General features: G+C 62.3%; 1 protein-coding gene and 2 long non-coding RNA genes across 12 annotated transcripts in view; 1 reads left to right on the top strand and 2 right to left on the bottom strand.

Moving 5' to 3' along the window:
• Window positions 1-19,740, top strand: part of SEPTIN9 (septin 9) — a 146,212-nt gene that overhangs the window by 108,735 nt on the left and 17,737 nt on the right. Inside the window, exon 1 of one of the 10 annotated variants that reach the window (XM_072781744.1) lies at window positions 5,724-5,746. The exons of 8 other annotated variants lie outside the window; for them this stretch is intronic. The gene's annotated coding sequence lies outside the window, so the exon portion shown is untranslated. Of the gene's footprint in view, window positions 1-5,723; window positions 5,747-5,968; window positions 6,093-19,740 lie in introns of those variants that run through there. One more of the 10 variants, XM_072781743.1, reaches the window with a different exon arrangement.
• LOC140607220 (uncharacterized) lies at window positions 2,851-6,145 on the bottom strand. The gene is made up of 2 exons (XR_012009340.1): window positions 5,958-6,145; window positions 2,851-4,459 (listed from the first exon to the last, which is right to left on the bottom strand). It is a non-coding gene; the product is annotated as an uncharacterized lncRNA (long non-coding RNA).
• Window positions 8,358-10,235, bottom strand: LOC140607221 (uncharacterized). Its single transcript, XR_012009341.1, has 2 exons — window positions 9,608-10,235; window positions 8,358-8,972 (listed from the first exon to the last, which is right to left on the bottom strand). It is a non-coding gene; the product is annotated as an uncharacterized lncRNA (long non-coding RNA).

A 19,740-nucleotide genomic window follows, 5' to 3' on the forward strand; every position in this document is an offset into this window, starting at 1 on the left:
TCTGTGCGGGGTTCCTTTGGTCCTGAGGCAGGATGGAACCTCTGGAGGACACACGGTTCTTTGGACAGTTGAAGGAGCTGTTGACCCGAGTACCCCACTCGTCCCGTGCACGCCTCTTAGGTACATTGGGTTCAGAATGCTCTCACTGGAGATCCCAGGATCTCGCTAGGTCCCAGGATCCCAGAGGTTCCAGGACCTCACCATGTCCCAGGATCTCAGAGATCCCAGATCTCACCAGGTCCCAGATGGTATCTATTAGTCCCATGCGTTGCTTTTCAACCCGGCCTGCACGCTGGAACCCCCTGAGAAGTTTTCAAAGAAATACCAAACCCTGGATTTGTGAAATCAGAATGGCAGGGGCGGGGCGCAGGCCTCTGTATTTCTTGGAAGCTCCCCTTTAGAATAGGATGCATTGTGAGGATTGAGAACCTGATTCCAGAATCTAAGCACCCTGGGGTGTCAGAGCCTCGGCCCCCCTACTAACTACTAAGCTGTGTGTTGTCTGACTCAGGATCCCACCATCTTAGCAGCTGGTTTCGGGCCCTCGTTTCGGTGGAAGGGAGGGTGAAAGGAGGGCGAAGGGAGGGCGAAGGGAGGGCGAAGGGAGGGCGATGGGAGGGCGAGGAGGCCGCGTGCTGCACCTAAAGCCAACCTGGAGCGCCCCCACCTGGCAGTCCTCCCTGCTGACACCCCGAGAGAACGTGCGGTTGACACCTTGGTTTTGTCTTTGAAATCGATGCAGGGTCGGGGCTCGTTCTGTTGCTGGGTGTCTAGGATCCTGGCTTTGTGTCAGCCGGGACACGTGGGCGGCCGAGGGGGTGCGGGGGGCGGGGTGGGTGCGGTTGGCAGCGCGCCCGGGGCTCCTCTGATCCCCCCGAGTGCCCCCCCACCCAAGAACGGAGCTGGCTGCCGGGCAGGAGCACAGTTTTCTGAAGTTAAGATATCATCACGTAATTTCTAAGACACTGTTGACACGGTAGCTTTGCAAGCGGGGAAAGAAATGTGTATCAAGGTGCCCCGGAGGGAAGAGGCGACGTGTGACGGTGGGGAGGCGCACACTTCTTAGGAAGGAGGAAGGGGGGGCCTTCCTGCCTCCACGCTCCGCTCTGGGGTGAGTGAGCCGCCTGGCAGGTGCTCCAGGGCAGGGTGCTCGCCGGGAGGGCTCCTTGGAGGCAGTGACTTTTACCAGGGGAGGGGATTCTAGGAGGGGTTTGGGCAACTGCAGGGCCTGGAGAAAACAGTGTGCCCTAAGTCGCAGCCGAGCTGGGAGGGCCTCTTGGGGACGGCCCCGTGAACCCCTGCCTGGGGGGGTGGCAGGAGAGGATGGTGCTCCAAGCGGCGCCTTTCCAGGAGGAGGGGCTGTTAATCCGCGGCGTGGGCTGGCCCAGGTCGACCGGTGCACCTGCATGTTGGCGGTGCACCTGCATGTTGGCGGGGTGCGTTCTCTCAAGAGGATGGCTTTCTTGAGGTGGGTGGAAGCAGACAGCAGAGGGTAGGTGGGGGGGTGGTGGCAGCCACGGTGCTGACCACTGTGAAGAGGTGGCAGTGGCAGCGGCAGAGGATGAGGCTGGGCCCCAGAGGGGACTCGTTTAGGTGGCACAGCCACCACTCGGGGGCAGGAGAGGCTTTGTAGGTGCCCTCCCCCCCAGGCTCGCCTGAGCCCCTACTCTGGGGCCCTCGGGAGGCCCCCTGGGGACAGCAGGGCCGGGGCAGGCTCCCCTCTCCACCCAGGGGTGTGTGGCTGCACCTGCTGCCAGCAGCCCCTCCCGGGCAGCCCAGCCCCCAGCCTGCGGGGCAGAGGGAAGGGTGTTTTCTCTGGGCCTCTGACGGCAAGTATCTGCTGCATCCCATGGGGGTTGGCCCAGGGTGGGCTGGAGAAGAGGCTGTGGGAGGGCTGAGTGTTGTGTTTACACCCAGGCTTTGGGCTTGGCTGGAGAAAGTGTGGGGGGGACTAGGGCACTGGGGAGTGCATGCACAACTGTGCATGTGTGTACATGTGCCTGAGACAGGGAGGGGTGCTCTGTGACCACTTCCCTTCCTTGTTGTGCTGCCGCTGTGGGCAAGAGGGTGGGTGGGTCGTAGCCATCACGTGGGTGCCCCCCCACTGCACACAGGTGACAGCCCCAGACACTGCATTTCCCTCAGTTGGCCTATTTGGAGGTGGAAGCCGGGACAGCCAGCTCCCTGACGACCATTCTGTTGGGGCGTCCCCCAGGTAGGCAGTGGACCCCACTCCCCTCCACTCCACGGCAGCCTGGTGTCCAGCCAAGGGGCTCCCTTGGCTTTGTGGGCACAGGTGGAGCTCACAGTATCCCGAAAGTGACAGCCTGGGAAAATCTGACCTGGACACCCCCTCAAAGGGGCCTGGCGGGGAGGATCCTGTTCCTGCTTCTGGACTGCCTTGGCCAGAGCAAGTTTCAGGTCTGAGCGTGGGTTTCCGCATTCGTGGGAGGAAGCTCCTGCTGTACGTACCGCGGGTCAGGTCAGGACTGGGGGGCTGTGTCAGTGTCCTGGGGCCACAGGTTACCGTGGCCCTGCGCAACAGCACCCCACTGTCCTGCACTTCTGGAGGCCCCAGATCAGGGGTCAGGGCCACCAGGCTACGGCGAGGCGTGGGCAGGGCTGGCTCCTCCCAGAGGCCCCCGTGGGGAATCCTTTCTTGAGTCTTCTCTAGCTTCTGTGGTCTCCACATCCCTCCTGCCGTATCGGGTGACCTGCCTCAGCTCCAAGCAGGGGACACAGCTCAGTCTCCCCCCTGCACCTACACTTTGTCTTGGGGCCCTTGTGGTCTCCAGGTAGAAAACAACACGATAAACCGGCTCGAGAAGAAAAAAAGGATGCATTAAACTCTTTTTCCTTTAAATATATGTTTTATGGTATCAGATACCAGAACATGAAATTTGCCCTTAATAACACTGAGCACATTCATTGCGTTGTGCAGCATCACCAAGATCAAGCTCCAGAACATTCTCGTCCCCTCAAAAGGAAGCCCCGTGTCTATTAAGTGGTCAGTTCCCACACCCTCCCCCCTTGACCCTTCCACCCCTGTCTTCGCAACCACCAATCCGCTTTCTGTTTCTATAGATTTTTCCCTAATCAGTGTGGCTGTGTGTGACTTTGAAGTCAGTAAACAGGACGGGTCGGTTATTGGAAGGACATAACGTGCGAGGAAGTCGGAGTGTGGAAGGCCCGGCTCAGAAGGGGCAGGGTTTGCAGGAGCCCAGTGGGGCCCCCCTCTCCACTCCCTTTCTCTCTCCTGGAGTCTCCTCCTCTGCTCCCCGCCCCCCCTCCCATTCTCTCCTCTTTCCCTTTGCAGATGGCCCCGGATAGCTCCCAGCCCTGAAGTCTACATGACCTCAAGCTCTTGGACCCTCTGAGTGGCCCAGCTCATCACTTGTGTGAGCCAGGCCTCAGGTCAGGTTGCAGGTTAGCCTGGGGCTGGCTGCCTTCGAGCCAGGAAGTTCACCCTGGCCTGAGCAGCGGTGCACCACATAGGGGACAGAGAGCCCCAGAAATGGGTGGTAGCCCTAATGGACGTCTTTGGAACGTCTTCTGACTGGTGCTTAGCACAAATCTAGTGAAGTAACTTCTTGGGAGAAGTTCTGCTCTTTCTGATAGTAGAATATGGGAGAAATATCCCCAGGAGGGGGACGCTGTGATCACCTGCTGTGGGTTCCATCAAGCTGTATCCTGTAGCACCCCCAAGTGAAGTTGCATTTCCACTGCTGAAAATGAAGTGTAGGGCGAAAATAATACGGTCTAAACAGCTCTCCAAGGATCTGGCTTAACTCCAGGGTAGAACCGAGACTATTGAGAGAGTTGCCACCCAGTACAGTAGCCACTGGCCACAGCAGCCAGTGACAGATGTGGTGTGTGTACGCGTGCCTTGCCTTCTGTTTCTGCCAGGAGATGCGGTGGGCGGCTGGGCAGGCCTCAGGCTGTTCTCTCTGCTGTGTGTGCTGAGCCCAGAGACCCTGAGCGGGTCCGGAGGGCGGGGCTTCTGGGTTGGAAAAGCACCTCTGGGCTGCAGGGTCTTGTCAGGTGCAGGGATTCCCTCTCCTGTGCTCTGGAGACCCCCCTCCATCCCGTGGGCCATGAGTGAGGGAACGTGTAGAAAGCACCCAGGCCACCTCCTGGGCCAGGGCTCTGCAGGGGGGAGGAGGGAGAGGAGGAGGCAGGGCAAGGAGTGGCCTTGGCGAGCTGGCGGTTTGCCCACCTGGCACCCAGGAAGGGGTGATGGGCCCTGGGGGACACAGCCAGGTGAGCGGCGGGGAAGGAGGTTCCAAGGGGAGTGCGGGGAAGGCAGGCCCTTGCCCACAGGACAGGTGTGGAGTGGAGGTGTCATCTGCAAGGCTCCAGGTGAACCGTGACACCCGGTGTGACCGGAGTCCCTCCTGGCGGGCATCTGGCAATGGTTCTTGGGGCTGGGCCTGCCTTATTCCCTGTCCTAGGAAACCACCTTCCGGGGAAAAAGAAGTATAGATTTTGAGCAGCTGCTTTTCCTCGTCCTGGACATCATGTCTCACCTTAGTTATTGCACCTAGAATTGATCGTGCCCATTTCACGGGTCCTGTCCCACAGGGTTGAGTGGTGAACCTAAGCTATGTTGAGTGAAGGGGGCCTGGAGTCTGGTGTCTGCCTCTGGGGCCCACATCTCTGGTCTGATGGGGGAGCAGGAACCCCAGGCAGCAGCCCCTGAAGCCTTTAGGGCAAACCCGAAGACTTGGGAAGCCCCGGGGAGGACGTTGGCCAGCCGGGGTGGGCAGCCAGTGGCTGCTGCTAGGGCGAGCTTGCTTCTGAGGGACTGGAGGGTGGACCAGCTGGACGCGGTCAGCCTGCCCGTGTGGCCCGTGGGGTGGGTGCTTGGGGGCCTCACCCACCGGCCATGTGGAGGGGGAAAGGAGAGCATGCCTTGGGAACGGGCACTGGGCCAGAGTTGGCCCTCCAGGGGACAGGAGGATGGACCTCCCTAGGACAACCTGCTCAGGGGTCACTCAGGGCTCCTTTGCACTTGAACTTCCTCACTCCTTGCCCCTGCAAATTCCCAAAACCTGTGGGAGCCCTCTCCTGGTGGGGAGTAGGCCTGGGGCTGCCCTGGCCACGCCTGTGCTTGGGCGGGACTCACTCGGGGTCAGGGGTCGGGGCACAGGATGGATCTGGCTGGCGGATCCCAGGGATCCCAGCGTCCAGGCCCAGCCCCAAACAGGGTGGCTCCCAAGCTCCTCCCTCTGGGGACCACCTAGCCCACCCTCCTCAGGGTCTCGGCATATGACTGGGGTCTGCAGGGAGGGTGACTCACTGCCCAGGCCCTTAGGGCTGTAGAAGCCGCAGCCCCGAAGCCGAGTTCTCAGGCTCCAGGAAGAAGAGTGAGCACTGGGTGAGCCGGCCCTGCCCCAGTTCCCCTTCCGTGGCTTCTCCCCTGCGGGTGTTTTCACCCTAGAACCCTTAGGCAGTCGATGGCCAACGGGGCTGGCTGTGCTCCGCACCCCAAGACCGCTTAGGACTGCTTTTCGGGGGGGTCTGTGAGCCGGGAGAGGCCTGCCCGTTAGCCTGGGCGTGTCCTCTGAGCCGGCCGGGGGTCAGGACCCATCTGGGGTTCACCTGGCAAACGGGGAGAGAGGGCGCCCCTGGGCAGTGTCAGATTCCCAGCACCGCCCCGCGCTCCGGCCGGCCTCACCCGGCGGGAGGACAGCCTGGGAGGAGGGGACTGGTGGCTCTGGCCCGGGCAGCGGGGCTGGACGTCCAGGTGAGCCTCCTTCCCGGGCGGGCACCGTGTCACTTTCCTTTTGGGGGTGACTCTGGCGGCGGCTGGGTGCTCGGCTCCTCGGTTTGCTTGCACAGAATGCGCCCCCCGCCCCGGCTTGGTTTCAGGCCTGCAGCCGCGCCCCCACCCGTCCCCCCAACTCCGCTCCCCTCGCCCTGCCCCCGAGCCTCGGCTCCCAGCCCGTCCCTCCTACCTCTGCCCGCGCTCTGGGAGGCTCCTTGTTCCGCGGCCACAAAGCCCCTTTGATCCTCTGCTCGGCTCGGAGCCATGTGACCCGGTGGGCGGGCCGCGCTCTCCGGCGGCCAGCGCAGCCCGACTCAGCTGCTGGGTGAGTCCTCCGCTCCCTTTGTTCCTCGCAGCCGCGCACCGGCGGCGGGGGGCCCTCAGGTGCCCGGCGGCCCCCCGGAGGCCCGGCGGCGGGGCGGGAGCGGCACCTCCCCGGGGCCCACCCCGCGCCCCCCGCCGGCGGGACCGGCTCCGGGTCCCCGGGAGCGAGCGAGGGGCGGCGGGAGCGCGGTCTCCACGCGGGGCCCAGATTTTGGGCCGCGGGGCAGAGGACCGGGGCTTTGTGCGGGGCTTTGTGCGGCCACCGCTACGGCTGTAAATACTTGGCCCGCCCGCTGAGTGCCCAGGCCCTCCCGGCGGCGGGGCTTTCTCAGGAGCCCGATTCCCGTTCGCAAGGGGCTGCCCTGACTTCTAGCGAGGCCCGGGCTGGGGGGGCTGGCGGAGCTGGGGGGCTGGGGATCGGATTGGCCGCCGCCGCCTCTTAAAGTCATTCGGCACAGACTGTCAGCCGTTGGGGCGGGCGGCTGGGGGCCGGGCGGCGCGAGCTGCAGCAGCCGCTCCAAATGCGGGGTCCGACGCGCTGGGCTCGGCTCCGGGCTCCGGGCTCCGGGCTCCGGGCTCCGGGGAGGCGTGGGACGGGCGGCCGGTCCAGGAGCGGGAGCGGGCGGGGGCCGGGGTGCGTGTGCTGTGCTGGGCCAGGCTGCTCCGCGGGGACCCGCCGTCGCCAGGCCCTTCCAGCTGAGACGCTGGGAAGACCCCCAGCCCCCAGCCCCACGGCCGCCCCGGGCCCGGCCCGCCGCCCGCCGCCCACCGGAGGGAGGGCCGAGGTGCCGGAGAGCCGATGCCATCTGCTCCTGAAACTTCATCCCACACGTCCCCTGGGGATCGCTCGGCCTCCGGGTTCCATCCCCGTCCTCTCTGCCGGGAAATCTGCCGGGCTTTTGTCAGAGCTTTGGGGGTGCATCTCTGCTCACCAAGAGAAGTTTGAAATTCCGTTCTGGGAGGAAAAAAAGAAATGTGTCTTCCAGTCAGCGGGTTTCTGGCTGTAGGGACGGCACCCCAGTAGGAATTTGGTTTGGATCCCCCGTTCCCTTAGGCTCCCTTGCATTCCCTTAGAATTCCTTGGAATTACATGTGGGTTTCCCACTAGATTCATCGTTGGTTCGCCTCCGCGGGTGTCTACATAAATGTCATTTCTCTTTGGTGGCTCCTCGTGGCAACCCACGGGGGGCCCCCCTTCAGGAAATAGAAAGGAGAATGAGTTTAAGCATTTGGGGCTGGAGGCCCAGTGTCTGTCTGCCTGAGGCCTCTTCCTCTCCCTTTGGGTCTCCTCGGGGCCAGGGTGAGACCGCAGGCGGAGACCTCTCTTCTGTGATGGACCCCTTTTAACAGCGGTGTCTGGGGACCCGCGTTGTCGCTGACCGCTCACAGGCCTCCCCCTGCCACCCCAATCGCTTCCGTGTTGTGGCACTTGCAGCGCTATTGTGTCTGCAGGCCCGTGTGTGTATTTCCGCCAGCCTCCTCCGGGTGCCCGGCACCGCGTCGGGGACCGCGGCCAGGTGAGTTGGGGCGCGGGGAGGGCCGACACTGTGCGGGGGACCCAGTAGACTGTTTTTGATGGGAAGGGGGCAGTTTCAAGACCCCCCTCGGCCCTCCACCCCGTCCCCTGTCCCCCGGAAGCCAAGGACAGCCCAGGTTGGGGCCCAGGGTGGGGGAGGGGACATTCCCTGGGAGCCTGGTCCGTGCCCCAAACCTACAGCACAGGGTTCATTCACAGGGACTTTCACCCCAGGAGCCCCATCCCCGTTTGGGTGACTAGACTCTCTAGGCCCACGTACCTCCCCACCCCTCCCCACTTCCCGGCCACATACCCTCCCCCCCTTCCTGTTGTGTCACTGCCTGAGCTGCTGTTGTCAGATAGGACGCGGGGCACGGTCCCCAGGGGCCCTCCCTGCAGGGGAAGAAGACCCCATCCTTGAGAGAGCGCCCCCAGCACCCCCAGCCAGCCCTGCCTGGCTTCCTGTGTCGTCCAAGATCTCAAGGCTGTTCTTAGGGAGCCATTGGTTGACTGGCTGAGCTTCCCTCATCCCATGCCCCCTGCACATTTAAGTCTTGGGCCGGCTCCCCCGTGCCACCCAGAGGTTCTGGGCTCCCTCCTGCTCTCCACGGCCAAGTGCACAGGAAGGATGAGTTTATTCCAGGGCCGATGATCTCCGGAGAGCCCCGTATCCGCAGCTGGGCTCTTGGGGAAGGTGCTTCCAGCACAAATCACAGCCCTTGGCCAAGACTCCATGCCCAGACTTCTGCCTTCCAGCGGCAAGCTTTGATTTGTTTATTGAGCGCCAACCTGGTTCCTTGGACAGGTAGGGACCTGTTCTCGGGAGCTCAGTGGAGCCTTAGGAGGCCTCCCCAGGACCGCTCCCGGGGGTGGCAGGCCGCGCAGTGGGCTGTGCAGGCGAGAGGAGCAGGCTGGGAAGCCAGGGGAGGCTCACGTCTGATGTCCGATTACAGGCCCTCTAGCCTGACTGCCTGTCAGCGGGCTCATCGGGAGCCTTGTTCCATTTCCAGGGTCGCTGGAGGGGCAGGTGGCAACATCTTGCCCACCTTTGGCTCGTCCCTGGGCTGTGGGTGGGTGAATGGGGTCCAGACGCCCCTCTCCTCTCTCTTTGTGCCACCCCTGGGAAGCACGGGCTGCCAGGACCGGGAATTCTGAGTTCTGATTCTGACTTTGTGCAGGGCCCTGAGCTGCCACTTGCCCTCTGGGCTGGCCGTTCCCACCGTAAGAGCAGTTAGTGCTCAGCCCGTGGGAGCCGGTTTCCGGGAGGAGGGCCTGGGTTTGGGGGCGGCAGCTTCGTGCGAAGGAAGGCTCTGCAAGGTGAAGGCCAGCCTGTCAGCTCACTCCCCTCTTCCGGGCTGTTCCAACCTAAATTGAATTATAAATGTTTCATTTTTTTTGTTCGTTTTAAAGATTTTATTTATTTATTTATTTATTTATTTATTTATTTATTTATTTATTTTAATTTTTATTTATTTATGATAGTCACAGAGAGAGAGAGGCAGAGACACAGGCAGAGGGAGAAGCAGGCTCCATGCACCGGGAGCCTGACGTGGGATTCGATCCCGGGTCTCCAGGGTCGCGCCCTGGGCTAAAGGCAGGCGCCAAACCACTGCGCCACCCAGGGATCCCGATTTTATTTATTTATCTATTCATGAGAGACACACAGAGAGAGAGGCAGAGACACAGGCAGAGGGAGAAGCAGGCTCCATGCAGGGAGCCCGATGCAGGACTCGATCCCAGAACCCTGGGGTCACACCCTGAGCCGAAGGCAGATGCTCAACCACTGAGCCGCCCAGGCGGCCCTCGAATTATAAACAATTTTGGTTTGAATTCAGTAGCTGGACCGTGGCAGATGTACCCCCAGGTTTCCTGCCTCCACTCTGGAGCTGGGGGTGGGGCACAGCCCCTGAGCACCTGCGGCTGCACGTGGAACCCCAGCTCTGGTTTGGGGGTGAGTCACCAACACTGACCCCCCATTTGGCCTTGGGGAGGGGGCTCACCTGGCGCCACTATGGTGCTCCTCCCTCTGTTCCATTGTGCCTGGCGAGGGCCTCCCCTTGCCGGACCTGTGCCCCCAGAGGCCTGCCAGCCTCTGCCCTGCCCTGCGAGTGCCAGGCACCAAGCGCCCCGTCCTCTGGACAGTCATCGGAACGGTGTCTTTGCTGGTGTCCCCAGGCCTGGTTCTGGGTGCCTGTCACAGGCAGGCCTCTGACCGCAGATAAGGTTTTCCCAGCCCGGAGCAGGACTGTGAATTCACCCTCCTGCCCGGAGGACACCGCCCCCCCCACCCCCATCAGGTGGGGACATTTGTTCCTGTCTGTCTTTGGTCAGACCGTGGAGACTGGGGCAGAGATTGTGGTTTATCGATCTCGGGCTCCGGGTGCTGGACCTCCCAGGAGCTTGCTCAGTTAATATTTGAATGAATGTACTCGGTCAGCACGATGTGACTGCAGCTTTTCATCTTCTGTCCAAGTCCTCTGGTTTCTGGACAGCTGGCTCGAGGGGGCCTTGCGAGAACAGCCATTGGGCCTGCTGTCTTTATACACGCTCTTCTTGGAGCGTTTCCCGGATCTGAATACATTCTCCTCGGGGCAGGGGACTGGACCGACCAGGTGACCCTGGCCCCCCTCTGTGCCCTGCTTTCCGGGAAGGAGAGGCCTAAGGAAAGGATCCGTGTTGCCACCCATTGTTGGGTGTCGCTTGTGGGCTCCAAAGGCTGATGACGGGGACAGTGGCCCCACGAGTCAGAGGGAGAACCGCCGTTGGTGGAGGTAGTGGGGGGCGGGGGGCACAGGTGGGCAGTCCAGCGCAGACAGCGGTGGAGGGAGTGTCACATGTGTGGCGAGGCCACGTGTCCTGCCAGGAATTCTCTACCTCTCGGCCTCGCTCAGCTGCACCAGCCCTGCCCTGCACAGAGCGTCCCTGGAGCGGAGGGAGGCTGTGGTCACTTTGCAAACCACGTGCTCTGCTACTGCTACTGAGGCGCTGACTCCCGTCGCCGGGAGGCTTGGCTGTCGGTCTGCTGGGGCCGGGCCCTACGACGGGCACCGTCATGATGACCAGGGTCATCTCTGGGCCTGGGGCCCGGAGCCCTCCGTCTTCATCTTGGGCGTTTAGGAGGCTGCCTGGTTCCCTCCATGGAAACAGGCAATACAGTGAGGTCATCCCCAAAGTGTTGTAGGTGGGTGAGAAAGTCTCTTCTGAGACCAAAAGTCAGGTCACCTAGTAGAAATAAGTTTATTTATTACAGATGGGAATGAGCTTTAAGCTGATCCCTTGGGCCACCTCACCCCACAGCAGAGATACACGTGCCTCCCCCGGGCGCTCCTGCAAGGACGGGGGGGAAGGGCTGCGTCAGGCCACCTTCCCTGTGGAAGGGCCTGGGTGGCCAAATGGTGCCTGGGGGACGGCTGTGCCGGCATCGCCCAGGTGTGCGCTGGGGATGTTATGGCTCATGGCAGCTATTAGGGCTCATGCCCTCCTGTGTTCCTCACCTTGGAGGCCAGGGCGCAGGCTGGGGAAGCAGGTCACACGGCCCCCCATGGGGCAGGGGAGCTGGGCCCCCCCACCCGGGCTAAGGACCCTGGGAGGCCGGAAGCAGGGGCCCTTCGTATCCAAGGGAACACAGCCCCCTGGGTGAGGCCTGCTCTCCAGCAAGGGTGGTGGGGGACAAGCCGGGTGGAAGCCGGGAAGTTGGGGAACAGTGAGGGGCCCGATTTGGCTCCGACCGGAGTTCCTGCAGACGAGGGGAGAGGAGGATGGGGGCAGGTGGCCCGAAGACCCCTGTCTCTGATGCAGCCTGGGGCCCACGTGCCAGCTCCGCCTCCACTAACGTGGCTGGGGCGCAGGCCGGCCCCCTGAGGACCGGGTCAGCCTTTGCTGAGGCTCCTGGCTATCCGCTCCCCAAATTCAGTGATAGCTGTTCCTGGAGGCAGTTTCACAGGTGGGGCCAGTGACCTGCCCAGGGGCCCCCTGTGCACCTCGATGACCCTGTGGCCTTCCACACGGGACTCCCCCCTTCTGAGCCACAGCCCGGGGTCCAGTTACCAGTTTGCAGGGTTGGCGTAGGACGGACGTGAGACAGAAGAGGGGTCTGGGACGTGCTGCGTGTATGGCACCCCGGGGCAACTGCTATCATGAGTTCCACCCCACATGGCAGCCCTGGGCCGAGTGGCATAGGGGAACACATGAGGTGAGCCTTCCAGAAGTTTCCAATCCAGTTAGGTGGTAGGTACATGCCAGCTCCAAGATGAGATGCTCCCGGAGCGTGGAGGTGCTGTCCCCGGGCTGTCTGGGATTTCACCCGAGACACAGAGGAGAGCGGCTCCGAGGTCAGCAAGCAGGAGGGCCCCCAGGGTGCGGTGCCCGCCTGTCCTGGGACAGCCGGTGGCCTCCAGGGTAGGCCAGTCCTCCGAGCTGCTCCGCAGACCGCCTGCGTCGCCGAGCCCTCCGCACAGCACCCTCCGCAGCTGCCTGCTTCCTGCTTCCTGCTCGCCTGGCACAGATTCCTCAGCTGACCTTTGCCATCCTTCCAAAGGTCTTGGCGGCCTCCCCAGCCTCCTCCAGGGCTCGCAGTGGAACCGGAGCGCCTGGTCTGTCTCCCCGAGGCTCCTGGGACCTTGCCTGTGTGCCAGCAGCCACCTCTGTCTTTGCTACTTCCTCCTACGTTCACCCAGCCGTGCGCCTTAGACACCACTCAGCAGTAAGGTGCACAGATACGTCTGGGCCTGAGACCCAGGCCTGGTCTGCAGAGAGCGTCGTGCTGCCGGCTTCTGGCGTGCAGCCGGGGCCCAGCCCATCGTGGGCCGTGGGAGGGTGAGCCAGTGGCCTCTGTCTGCACCTCACTTTCTGCCTCCGGCTCAGCAGCAATTTGCCGGGTTGTGAGTCAGGGATGGGAGGCTGGTTCTTTGAGGGTCCCGGGGGTGAGGGGACGCCCCTGTGCGTGTGCTGCTCTGGGCTGGCTCCTCCCCGTGGGGCTCTCCAAGGGCGGTTGGGGACTAAAAAGCTAATTAACACCACAGGGCCCTGGGAGAGACTCGGTGCTGATGAAGTTATAATTAAACCTTGAGCCACCGGAGACCCCTCTCCCTCTGGGGCCTGTGCCGCCCCGTAAACGTGGGGCTTCAGTGAAGTCTCTCTGTGACTTGTCTTCGTGGAGCCTCTTCTAGCAGCATCCTTAGAGTCGGGGTTGTGGGGAGGGAGAAGCCTCGGGCCTCTAGCAGATTCGGGGTGGATCCTGCAGAGATGGCTCAGGAAATCCGGGGGCCGCCCCTCAGCAGCTGCAGCCTCCTGCAGTCACTTCCTCAGGTGGACGGGGCCTGCGCAGAAGGCTGAGCACCTGCCCAGTGTGTGTGTGGGGTGGGGGCGTAGTGCTGGGTCCTGCTGCTGCTCACAGCTGGTTCTGGTGCCTGGAAGGGGTCGCCAGGGTCCCCACATCGGGAGGGGATGCTTGAGTGGGTTTTCCCTGGTCCCTCCTGCCTGCCCGGAGGCCTGGGACGAGCCAGTTCATCCTCTGTGGTTGCTGATTGGCTGCATGTTTCTTCCCAGCCTCCCCTCCTTTTGGGTTGAGGCTTGGGGCTTCCCTCTATTAACGGGGCCTGCTCCTAGTTCACTCTGACTTATGGGTTCCAGCCCGTGGCACCGAGGGCCCTTTTTTCTTTGATTAATGGTGAGATCTTATGAGCACTGGTGGCACGAGGAGCAGGGAGGGCGAGCAAGAAGTCACAGGGCTGGGGGCTGGCCACCGACACAGTGCCCGCCTTGGTTATTGGGGAGCACTGGTCACCGGTGCCATCGTCGTTAATAGCTTTGTTGAGATGATCACTCACGCCGCCAAGTTCGCTCTTCTGACACATGGAAGAGAAAACTCCGCGGTGTTTCAAATGCATTCACAAAGTTACGCGGTCATCGCTGATTCCAGAACATTCTCATCACTTGCAAAGAGACTCTGTACCCATCTGCAGCTCGCTGCCCACAGCCCCCGGCACCACTAATCTTCGTCCTGTCTCTGTGGGTTCACCTGTCCTGGACATTTTACACCAGTGGGAGCCTAACAGGTGGCCTTTTCTATCTGGCTCTTTTCACGCAACACGATGGCTTCAAGGTTTGCATCATGGCAGGTGCCCACGCTTCATTCCTTTCCGTGGCCGAATAGAACCCCGCGGGCTGGCCATGGCGCGTTTCCCTGTTCACCAGTAGATGGGCATCAGGGATGTGCCCGCGTTCTCACTGTTGTGAGGGAGCCACGCGGCCCTGAACATATGTGCCCACGTCTTGGTGAGGACGTGTGTTATCATTTCTCTCGGGAAGCTCCTGTGGTGTGGGAGGAGGTTGGCCTGCCCCCCGGGGTGGGGGTGGGGGAGCCCTGTGTGCCATCCTTTGTGCGTTTCTTGCGCTTTCCCCCATGACAGGTCCTGAATCTGTCCGGGCATTTCGCCAGGGGTCCTTTTGTTTCCTCTTGAGCCCAGGGCCAGCTCCGTGGGTGAAGGAGCCCATGGGTGGATCGGGGGTAGGCGTGGGGGCACGGAGTGGCCATCCGGGTCCCCTTCCTCCGCTTGGCCTGAGCTGGGCAGAAGGTTTGCATGTCCTCCTGGGGCGATAGGGGAGCTGCAGCCCCAGCTCCTGCTGCAGTGAGAGAGAGGAAGTGGGTGGAGGGAGTGGCTGGGTTTCATTGTGGGCCCCCCCTTCCCCTTCTAGGAAGCTGGGGGAATGGACTGGGGTGTGGGAGCGGCCTTGCTTTTTCTTCCCTAGGGAACGCACTCCCCCTGCCCCCACCAGCCGCGGCCCCAGGGACACTCGTCCTTCCTGGGAGGGTGGACGTGCCGAGGGCTGCCCCTGGGATCCCGGGAGGGTGTGCGGGCGGAGGGACTACAGAGCGTGTCACACAGAAACGTTAGGCTCAAACAAATGTGTGTCCATTGTCATCGGAAACCACCACGTGAGTGCAAACGGCAAAGGCCCTTTGCCCCGCCTGCACTGGGGCGCCCCCCCCCCAGCACCACCCCCACTGCAGCCCAAGTTCAGGGAGGGAAGGGCCTGTTGTTGGTGGGGCTGGGACACGGTCAGGGGTGGTCGGGCTGGGGGGCCAGGCTCCCCTCCTCCCCCTCTGGCCGCAGCTGGAGGAGCCTCTGCCTGTGGCCAGTTCGCAGGCAGAAATTACCATATGAATTGGCTCCTTCCCGGAGCCGAGCCGGAGCCTCTGGCTGAGGGACCTGGGAGGAGACAGGCTCCTACCCCTGGGGCCTCCTGCTTCTGCACCAGTGGCCTCCATCGGGTGGAGGACTCCGACGACACTTCTGATCCACTGGCAGGTACCCCGGGGTGTGAGGGTGTGGGGGGTGCTGGCAGGCTGATGGGCAGGGTCCCATGAGAGTGGGACCCCGCAGACAGTCACGCTTCCTGGCTCAACTTCATTCCGGCCAAACTTGTGTAAGAACCCCGTACTGTCATCCTCTTGGTCCCATTTCAAGAGTCGCAGCAAATTACTGCAGGAAACGTGGACCCTAAGGAGGGACCGGAAGCCAGGACCCTGTGCCATAAAGCAAATTCGAGCGCGATGTAGACTGTGAAGTGTCCATGCACGGCCCAGGGCTGGCGGTCCGCGCTGCTCCGGCGGCCCGTGTCTCCGTAATTAAGTCCTCTTTGCCAGTCCCAGCCACTCTTAAGTGTGGGCTGGACATGTGTCACATGAACAGCTGGGCCGCGGATTAAGCGGCCGCAGGAAAAGTCACCCTCGTGCTGTGAAACTAACTGGTGGGCCCCAGTGCCGGGGGCACGTCTTCCTTCTGGGGCAGCTCAATGACCGATGGCCTGGTCCCTCCACACAGGGGATCCACTTGTCACTGTAGCGCTGGCTGGGCCAGCTGCAGCGTGGGGAGCGGCTTGGGGCAGTGCCGGGGTGGCCTCCGGTGTTCTGCTCCTGAGTCCTGCCCACCGGCCGCCTGCCCAGGCTCTGCATCTGCTGTGCCCCTAGGGAGCCTGCCGCCTGCCCCTGGGGTGAGGATGGGGCTCGAGACTGGGCCCTACCACAGGCCACCGGGCCTCCCCGTGTCCCCCCTCCTCTCCTCCTAGACGGGCCCCCTTCCTCCTCACCCCCCACCATTTCCTGAGCAAAGTTTCCTGACCGGGCAGGAGCTGTCCCCGGAAGTCCATCCTTCCATCCCTCCTTCCTGTTTGGTGCTTTGTGGCTCCAGAGGACGATGGAAGCTGGAAATGGTTAATGTCTTGGTCATGGGCTGCCACACATTGCAGGCCGCGGGGAAGCCCGTGGGAAAGGATGCAGGCCAGCACTGTGGGGGCCAGGGCGGGGAGCGTGGCCGGCCCCCCACGACGTTCTGAGAAGAGCCGAGGGCAGGAGGAAGGGCAGCAGGGCAGCGAGCTCCCTATTCATTCATTCCTTCATTCAGCAACCTGGGGAAACAAGGAGGGTTTCTCCAGGAGCAGGGGCGGGGGAGGCGGTTCTGAGGAGCCGTTTGCAGAGCTGATGGGAGCCAGGGAGACCGTCCGTGCACCCAGGCTGGAGAGCCGGGCCCGGGCCTGAGTCTTGCTAACCACTATAGAGCGTGGAGTGTGCCCCGCGTGATTCTGTGTGTTTCGTAAATGATCGATTCTCCTAGTGCTCTTGGGAGGCAAATATTACTTTTCCATCATACACGTAGGAAAATGGAGGCACAGAGAGGTTAAGGGACTTGCTCAGGGTCACACAGCGAGTGCGGTGGTGGGATGGGTGAGGGTGAAGGCAGTTGACAGTGATGGCTTGGACTGTGGCGGGGAAGGGGGGCGGGACGACCATGGGGTGGGGAGCAAGGAGACCCGCTTGCAGGAATGTTGGGTTAGAAGTGGTAGGAACTTGGGGTGGGTGGTGGGTCTGGGAGATGGAAGGGGAAGGTCGAAGACCGGCCCCCCAGGTTTGTAGCTGTAATGACCACACGCACGGAGGGGCCACTTACTCCAAGGGGGACGTGCGGGGCAGGCTGGAGAGTCGGAGTTTGGCTCGGGGCGTGTTCAGTGTGAGACAGCCAGGCTGCGCTGGGGCCGAGGCCGCAGATCCCCGTGCTGGGCTCGGGGCCTGGCCAACGTGGGGCTCCGGGCATCTCTGCCGAGCCATGATGGACGTAAGGGAACGGTCAGTCGGCTCCGGTGTGTGAAGGACAGAGGCTGGCATTTAATGCACGGAAGATGGGCAGAGTCGCCTGGGGACAGTGTCCAGCCAGGGACCAGGGCTGATTCTGCGTGTGGAGGAGGGGCTGGCGCGGAAGCCGAGAGATTTCAGGAAGGGAAAGGCTGGGGTGGTCCGGGCGCATGCGCTGCAACTTGGGGTGAGGGGTGACCCCTAAGTACTTTGCCCTGCAGAGGCCTGGCCGCTGTGTCTCCTCAAAACCCCAAGCCCCAGGGTGCATCACGCCACAGCCCAGATGGGAAGATGGACCTCGCCTCTCCTTCCTCTGCCGTGTGACCCAGCGCTGGGCTCAGGTGTCTGCACCCCGCCCACCCCCTGCCAGGCAGGGTTTCGGGGGGTGATGGACGCGTCTGTCCCGAGGGCTGACTGGGCTGCTGTCCCAGTTATGGCTTTTTCTTGGGGCGGGCCTGGGGTACGGGGGTGGCTGTGTGTCTGAGACCCCGCGGATGGGCAGGCAGTCCGTCCCGCAGTCCCTTCAGAGAGCTGCAGCCGTAGGTGGTGGGCCTGGTGCGCCCTAGGATGTGCCCTTGGGTTTCATGGGGTCTTTCTGTGGTTTATTCACCGGATGAGCAGTGGGGTCTTACGTGGGGACACGGAGGATCTAAGTAGCCCCGCTGGCAGGTGGGCACAGTCCGGGTGGGCTGCGGGAGCCGTAGGAGGGTCCCTGCCACCCCCTGGGCCCTGAGCCCACTGCTTCCAGCTCCACTTCCCTCCTGAGCAGGGAGGACCCAGAGGCAGGAGAGCAGATGACTCCGGCTCTCTCCCTGCAGCCCAGAGCTGGAGCCGCAAATGGATGGGTGACCTGAGTCGAGGCGGTCCGGAGCGGCTGACCCCGCACTTGCTTCCTAGACCTCAGACCCTCGGCTGGTGGCACGAGATGGCCAGCTCCCTGCTCCGGGGTCATCGGGCCAGGCTTCTCTCCTAGCCCAAGAATGTGCCGCTCCCTGCTTGGCCCCCTCCCAGGCTGTGCTCCGCCTGCCTCAAGTGCTCTGGGCACGAGGTCGCCTTAGGTAGCACCCCCCACCACCCCACCCCACCCCACCCCACCCCACCCTGGGCCTGACCAGGACTGCACAGACGCAAATCGTTTCATAACTTTGGCCGGGGAGGGGGGTGAATGTTTGATATCTTCCTCTACATAGCCCCTGGGTGGGGGGGCTGGGCTGTTGCACCCCGGGAGGCCTGTCTACTTTTTGTTTTCTCAGATGATTTCATCAGTGGGGGGAGGTGGAACCCCAGCGCCCCCAGCTCTGGTGAGGATCTGCTGACAGTCCTGCTGATAGGAGAGGGGGTGGGGGTGGAGGAGAGGCCTCAGCCCCCTCCTTAGGGGGACGTCCCTGATAAGAGGAAATTCCACCCGGTGACAAATGGCCAGTTTCCACCCATCCACGGGGGAGGATCTTTTCTTTCTCTTTTTAACTTGGCAAATATTTGCCAAGAACTAACGGAATCTCTGCGGTCAGCCGGCGCCCCTTCGGACTTGGTGGGCGGGCGGCCCGGGGCTGGATTCTGGGTTTGCTTTGGGGTTGGGGGCTCTTCATGCCCGAAGATTCTCTGGGGTGGGAGGATGCTCCGGGGCGGGGTGCAAGGGGAGGCACGGTCCCTGATCCTGCGAGGACAGCGGGGTGGGTGGAAAATTAAATAATAAATCCTTGACACAGGAAGTCGGAGGGCTCATCCCTGGGCTCCGGCTGTGGGTCCGTGCTGCAGGCTGCTTTTTAGGAAGAGAACATAGGCGGCCTGCAGGTCGGAGCTTGCTCTGGGCGAAGCCTGATGGAGCCCGGCTGGCCCAGAGGCACTGGAGGAGGAGGAGGAGGAGGAGGAGGAGGAGGAGGAGGAGGAGGAGGAGGCCGGGCCGCAAAGAGAGAACAGAAGAGGGCCTCTTCCCGAAGGGGGTGGGGTGGCCTGGTGAGAGGTGGCTGCTGTCCAAATCTGACTCTTGCCGACTCGGGCCAATTGAAACCAAGAGCTTCTTGAGATTCCTCCCTGCACAATGGAGGAGAAGCTTGCTTTCACGCGTTTGGCGGGAGCCGAGCCCAGGAGCCTTGGCAGGCAGTAGGAGTGGGGGACCCCGCCTCCCCGCCTCAGGGGCGCCTCCGGCCCCTGAAAGAATGAATGAGCCTGAGCCGGACGGGCATGGCACTGTCCCTGCTCTGTCCCCTCCCGGGTCTGCGGAGGGCACGGGGGTCCTGGGAGATCTTGATTCGGGCACACCCCCACCAGGTCTTCTCTTGCTGCAACCTCGGGCCTGGTTGTTGTTCCTCCTCCCCCCCCACCTCCTCCTCCTCCTACTAGGGGGAAAACGGAAGGAGGAGCTCTTAGCTGGAGAAAATGCAGCCCTTTGCATGTGCAAATCCCTCCTTTCTGCGGAGAGGCGCGAGCCTTTGTGCTCCATTTCCAGGCGGAGTTTCAGGACAGAGGGCAAAGTCTCAGATTTCTGGCATCCCCAGTTCCTGACCAGACTCTGACTAGACGCTTCCTGCCTCGGACAAAGTGTGAAGTGTAATGTGATTTGGAATTACTTATCGAATTAGATGAGGCTTGTGCGCTTTTTGAAATCCAGTCCCTCTGATCCCCGCCTGCACAAATTTGCAAAATTTGGTCGTTTATATTCAGTGTTTCCGTCTTTAGAAGGGAGCAGGAAGTTCCCCTGGGACATTTCTGGGGAGTGTGCAGAGGCCTGGGTAGGTGAACGGGGTGGGTCGGGGTGGGGACTAGGAGCAAGGAACGGAGTAAATGGGAAGAGGTCCCGTTTCCCAAGCCCTGCGGGGAGCGAGGCCCGCACCCTCCGCGCCCACGGCTGCTGATGCCCATTGCTGGTTCTCACTGGTCCTGCCTGCTGCAGCTCAGGGAGGGAGGCCCCCTGGCCGAGGAGTATTCGCTGAAATGAATCTGTATTGTGGTCCTGGTCCCCCAGGACCCTGGGATCTTCTTCCAGGATTATTGTTTGTGCCG

Source organism: Canis lupus, chromosome 16 (assembly GCF_048164855.1).
Source record: "Canis lupus baileyi chromosome 16, mCanLup2.hap1, whole genome shotgun sequence".
Taxonomy (NCBI): Eukaryota; Metazoa; Chordata; class Mammalia; order Carnivora; family Canidae; genus Canis; species Canis lupus.